General features: G+C 35.1%; 1 pseudogene; it reads right to left on the bottom strand.

Moving 5' to 3' along the window:
• Positions 1-1,484: 1,484 nt before the first annotated feature.
• LOC126591581 (phosphatidylinositol N-acetylglucosaminyltransferase subunit A-like) lies at positions 1,485-5,347 on the bottom strand (annotated as a pseudogene).
• Positions 5,348-6,511: the final 1,164 nt, after the last annotated feature.

Here is a 6,511-nt window from a genome sequence, read left to right as displayed (position 1 = left end):
CTCATACATCCGTTAATCAAACTGTTAGTTCTCCCGTTAAACGCGTCACCCTGATTGGGCGCCACATGTCATTAAAAATTTATTTAAATAAAAATAATATTAAAATAATAATTAAAAAAAATTATTCTTCTCTTGTTCTTCTTCTTTTTCTTCTTCTGGGTTCGGTTTCTCTCTTCTTCTTTTTTTCTTCTTCCTCCTCCTTCTCCTTCCTCCTCCTTCTTCTTCTCCTTCTTCTTCATCCTCAATAATATTTATAAAAAAAAAAAAAAAAAAACCCACCTGCAAAGAAGGAGAAGGAGGAGGAAGAGAAGAAAAAAACATAATACCCCCAGAAAAAGGAGGAAGAAGGAGGAAGAAGAAGGAGGAGGAGGAGGAGCAGAAGAAGAAGAAAGAAAGGAAAAAAAAATCAAATCCAGAAGGAGGAAGAATAAGAAGAAGAAGGAAGGAGGAGGAGGAGAAGAAGAAGAAGAAGAAAAAAAAAAACAACCGAATCCAGAAGAAGAAGAGGAAGAAGAAGGAAGAAGAATGAAGAAGGAAGAAGAAGGAAGAAGAAGGAAGAAGGAAGAAGAAAAAACAAAAAAAAAGAGAAACCGAACCCAGAAGAAGAAGAAGAAGAAAAGAAGAAGAAGAGAAGAAGAAGAAGAAAAAAATATATTTATTATTATTATTATTTATTTTAATATTTTTAAATATTATTTAATATTATTTTTATTTAAATATTTTTTTAATGACACGTGGCGCACAATCAGAGTGCCACGTTTGACTAACGGATGTATGAGACTGTCCCAAAATTTACACTTTAGGTATGACTCTGGAATGAAAAAAAATGGATGTACTAAATGTTGAAAATCACTAAACATGAGGGTAGTACACTGTCTTTTGCTCTTTTATTTTTTAAGTTGTTAAATTTTTAACACAATTATCTCACTAGTTGTTTAATGATACGGCCACAAGTTTGTTGTTCCTAAATTTTGTGTCTCCTCGTTATCTCTTTTCTAATTGATTGACATGTGTCTTTTCAACTTAACAAAAATAACACTGTTAACTTTTCATTAAAATTTGAATTTCCAAAAATCCTCTGGACACACCCACCTCAACCACCGGGAAAACATAATCATCCTCCAGTCTCTCAAAATCAACAAAAAGTCTTACATAAATTTTCAATACCTCACGGTACGGTAAGAGTGAAAGCAAGTAGATTTTAAAATGATTTTTTTCACAAATTTCCAAAATCGCCTAGAAACCATGATGCGTTACCAAGCAACTTTGAACACCTAAGTTTGTACAATATCTATTTTGTTATTTATTCATACTATAAGTTTATAACACGTGAATTAGTAACATCATGTAATTCTATATTAGTTACAAGTTTATAAATTTGTGAGTGTAAATCAGGCCAATTAGCCAAGGCAATGTTTTCGTCCCCTTACACCAGCGTCGAATCTCTAGCCCTATAAATTAGAGTAGCTCATCAAAAGTACCAATTCTTCAAGTTTGGTGCTATATAAACTTCCAAATATAAAATATCCCTCAAAACTTGTAAGAAAGTTGCGATACAAGCGACAGACAATCATCTTTTATGTCTTGTAAGTTCGAAATCTTGAACAAAATTGATTACATGCAAGGACTAAACTGATGCTACCAACTGAAATCAACATAAAGAAGAATCAAGTCAATCCTATGCATCCCTACCAAAAAATAATAAAGGAAAATAATAAAAAATATCAATCTGGAATGCAGTCATCTCGAGCTGTGGTTCGCATTGTCCAGCGAGATCCCTTCATCTTGATCATGGGACAGAACGAAATCGGGCACCTCTTCAATATCCTCTTCAGGCTGATGGACAATGAAAGGAAGGTAATTAAAAACGGAAATCGTGTTAACGCGGAAATTCAAAGAACTTGCACAGAAACTTTACAACCTTCCATAGTTGCAACAGATGCCATAACAGAAAGTCAATGATCATAACCAAGCAGAAAATCTTTCCAGCCCAAGCTCCACACGAGAGGTATCTACAATAAACAAATTAAGTAATTAGCAACCCTTGCCCCTAAGATGTTTCTGCATTCTCGAGACATCAAGATGGATGAATAATGACTCGAAGTTCTAAATCCATCACTGCCTCCTGATCAAGTTTACGTCTTGCCATCCAATTAAGGCAGCTTAACTAAAAAGCGGTGTCACATTTTATAACAAGAAAGTACACAAACACCCTCTCCTATGCTTGCAATCACTATTAAGCTAATGGATCTAGAGATACAACATTCAGCCTTTGGGATGCAAAAATAACCACTGGTGCATCCTTTTCACCCCAAATGATGAAGAAAAACTCGAGCAGATCACTCTGCTTTTACAGCAATTGATGTGATGAAGAGAATAGATGATCACATTTCTATGCACAACGAATTTGTTATAATAACCAGACTCAGCCAAACATCTCTATGAGCATGCAATTTCGATGTAAATTCCGAAAACACACCGTGAGAGTCGTTGTAAAAGATTTTGATTTGAGCATTTCAACGCACGGTCATAAACAATTTCTGTCCGTTTCGCCACATCATGCCAATTGTACAGTTCCTTCATCTAGAAACGAAGAAGCACGTTTTAACCACTGTACAAGTAGTAATCCTTGTCTAAAGATCACAATCAATGAAAGAGTGCACTCACACGATTGTGCATTTCTTGTGGGTCAATTGTAGGAAGTATAGATATCGCCTTCTCTATTGCTTGAACCATATCACTAGGATCTGGTTTTGCAAGTACAACCATGTCATCTGGAAGTACCTGTGTACAGAAATGAGGTTAGCTAAAAGCTCTAAAAGCTCCAGATCCACAAACACTATTCTACTAAGAGGTGGAAGATTTCACATTTCATACCTCTGGGACACCTCCTACACGTGTACTGACTGTTAATAATCCACAACTGGCGGCCTCTAAGATCGCTATGCAAAAAGCTTCTGTTAAAGAACTGCAATAAGGGTAAAATCCGCATCAGGAAAACATACAACAGAAGCAAATACATGAGAACCATGCCAGTCACAACTACAACTTGTTTGGCCTGAGTGGCGTTTCTCCCTAGTCTCCACAGTAAGCTAGTCAGAAAAAGAACTATGCTCCGATGTATTTGCATGCTATTGCAGCTCCTAATTTACTCATGTTTCAATTTGTTGGTAGGATCACCGCCTTTGGAAACACCACTTTTCAACTTCAGATAGAATCCAATTATAGCTGTTGTGATATTTCTATTAAAGAAAGAGAGAGCCAATTTGACTAGCGGTTAAAGTAAACGACCAAATCCCAACAATTAAAATTTTTTTTTTCACATGATTTGGTGTAGTTACAAAAGAAATTACAGAAACTGCTCTCCACTTCTTGAAGGGAGAGGAATCATGTGAAAGAATATATATACCTGTTTAAGAATATATGGCCAGAAATTAGGACGGATCGTACTTTAGAGTGTTGCACAGCACCTAACATTTCAACTCGATCTTGAAGAGAATGCTTTTCCCTCATTTCTTCCAACCTCACACGTTTAGGTCCATCTCCTCCAACAATGAAACGAACCTAACCACACATTTCTGAATGAGATGATTGAGTGCTAAACAACTATGCCAATAATTACATCCAATAATGCTACGGCTCAAATTTCGAACTACTCTCAACATTTTCGTTATAATAAAAGCACTCCCCTTAGGTTACAGCTTCATGCACCAAAATTGTTTTACAGGTAATGCTGACAAGTTATGAATATATGAACATTTCAATACGCAAATAGGGAAAATATTAGAAATGCAATATTTCATCTAATGCCATGTTAAAATACTCACATTGGGATATAAACGGCATACTTCTGGAATTACTTCAACAAGTAGATCTGCACCCTTTCGGTAAACCAATCTACTTATAACAACAATTACAATTTCATGACTACTCAGTCGTTCGGGTGCAGGCTTGAACATAGCCGTGTCAACTGCATTAGGTATTACAAAGACCTTTTCAGGTGGCAAACCTGACCTTAGCACTGTGTTTTCCTTGCTTGTATGAGAAACACAAATGGCCTGACTTACTTCTGCCAAAGTAAACTGCAATACCTTGTTCATGTGTATGCTTCCGGCATCAGCAAAACCATAGAGTGAATGATCAGTAAATACGACTTTGTACCCCATTGTGCGTGCGTGCATCAAAGCCTCATGGCAAAGAGTTGAGAAAGCTTGATGTCCGTGGACCAGCGATATTTTTTCTCGAATAAGGATAGTCCTTACAATGAAGTGTCCCATAAAAGGTGGGAAAAGTATTCTGCATGAGAAATGGTTTCCATGGTACATAATACACTTTCAGACCACCTGTCATATATCTCACACCAGAACGATTGTTGTAGGCATGAGTCATTACCACCACCTAAATAATCAAACAATGAAATTTCACTAGTCAACAACTAATCAAACAAAGGAAGCTGACTTGTATCATGAAAGAACTTCATTACTTTAAATAACTCAAATCACTTGGCAGAGACAATGTTCGGATCATATTAAAAAATAACAAGTATGTATCTGATACATAAGGTGACACCAGCCCCCTCTCATTCCATCGATCGTTACTCTAAACAAAACAGAGTTCCATCCAATGCCCCCCATTACCGAGATGTGAGCTCTGACATCCATGTGATGCAAAACCAACATGATAGTATTGTGAAATAAATCAAACAGCAGTTTCAATTCGAACTTTCGCTTTTCAGTTATATCAAAATAAATAAAGATAGAAGAAACACAGATACTGAACCCAGAAAGTGGAAGTGACAATGTGTTCTGACCTTGTGACCGAGCTTGAGAAGGCATTGTGAGAGATAATAGATGTGATTCTCCACACCACCGAAATTGGGATAGAAAAAATCAGAGACCATCAAAATTCTATGCCTTTTCCTCTCACCCATTTCTTCAATTCAGTTTCCTGCAATTAATTCAACCAGAAAAAAAAAATCAATCTTTATGAGAAAAAAGACACTACCGCTTGTTGTAAATAATGGATTTTTATTATGATCCGAACCCAGATAAAATATATGGCAAACTACATTGCAATTATGTAAAATTCTGTAAAATTCTGAGCTTTGATTAGTCGATGAGCTTAAAAGTATGAAATGGGATTTGTGAAAGAGAACGAGAGAAGCCAAATTACCTGAATATTACAGGGCAGCTGGATCGGAAAAGCTGAAGGCTTCGGTGAATTTGATAAATCGCATCTCAAATTTAAAATCCCTAATTTGAGAAATCGGAATTGGGGGCGGGCCGATGGAGAGAGCGCGCGCTCGCGCGCATGGTCAAATATGGAAGTTCAATTTTTGTGACATTATTTTACGAGTGCTGCTATACGCTCCCAACCAAGATTTAAAATATTGATGATATCGGAAATATCGATAGTCTAAAAACACAGAAATTTCAATGGAAATATTGGAATATTATCGATATCGATAAAAATTGAATAAAAACTACGGAAATTGTAAGAAAAACTTAGAAATTTTTATTAAAACTTTTCATGATGTTTATTTAGTCAATTATCTATTAGTTTATCACAAAAATCGGAAGGAAATGTATTGCATGATGAATTTAACTGATTTAAGTTGATTATATTAGTGTAGAAAATATGTAATAATTAATTAAAGAAGTTTAAACACACCATAATCATTTATATATAATGAATTAGTACAATATTTTATACTTTATACATTACATGGTAAGATACATGAGTGACTTAATACCACATAGAATTCTTATCAAGGTCTAAAATATCGATGATATAGGAAATATCGGTAGTCCAAAAACACGGAAATTTCGATGGAAATATCGATATTTTAGATCTTGCTCTCATCGTCTTTATTTTCTCACTCACCATAAGAATGTGAAAACAAAACTATACCTTTCTTGTTTTGTTCAAAAAAACAATGCCTATGCTCTTTTCCCACCCACCATTGCGAGAGATTACACGGAATGACACACCACGTGTCATTATACAAATTGTGGAATATGTGTGCTAAAAAATTAATAACTTAAAATAAAATTTTCACCATTTCTATTAAAACATGTAATATACCACTTATATTTCCGTTAAAATGAAAATTTTCTCTACCGTTGCCCCCAACACCCTGCTCACTGGCATCCCCATCCGATCCCAATTATTGGCCGCTTAAACAACACCCAATCATATCCTTCTCTTGTAACATGTTTTTATTCTATTTTAAATTCTTTAAATAACATTTTATTATTAATTTTTATTTTAATGTAATTAAACTAGAAAGAAGCAAGACCGCAACCACCATCCGAAACATCTCCAAGATCGACCACAAAGGTGATGCAGTAGGTGAAAATATAAGACATCGGATGGGTATAGAAGCACTCCATTTTATAGAGCAATGTAAAATATTTTCTTAAGCGAAAAAAATGTGAAAATAATTTTATTATTTTAGGATGTAAATTAACTTTAATTTTTTTCCCCTACTCTCAACAGCTGTATTTTTCAA

The sequence above is a fragment of the Malus sylvestris genome, chromosome 11 (assembly GCF_916048215.2).
Source record: "Malus sylvestris chromosome 11, drMalSylv7.2, whole genome shotgun sequence".
Taxonomy (NCBI): domain Eukaryota; kingdom Viridiplantae; phylum Streptophyta; class Magnoliopsida; order Rosales; family Rosaceae; genus Malus; species Malus sylvestris.
The sequence above is the reverse complement of the archived record's forward strand: the minus strand, read 5'-3'. Positions and strand labels throughout refer to the sequence as shown.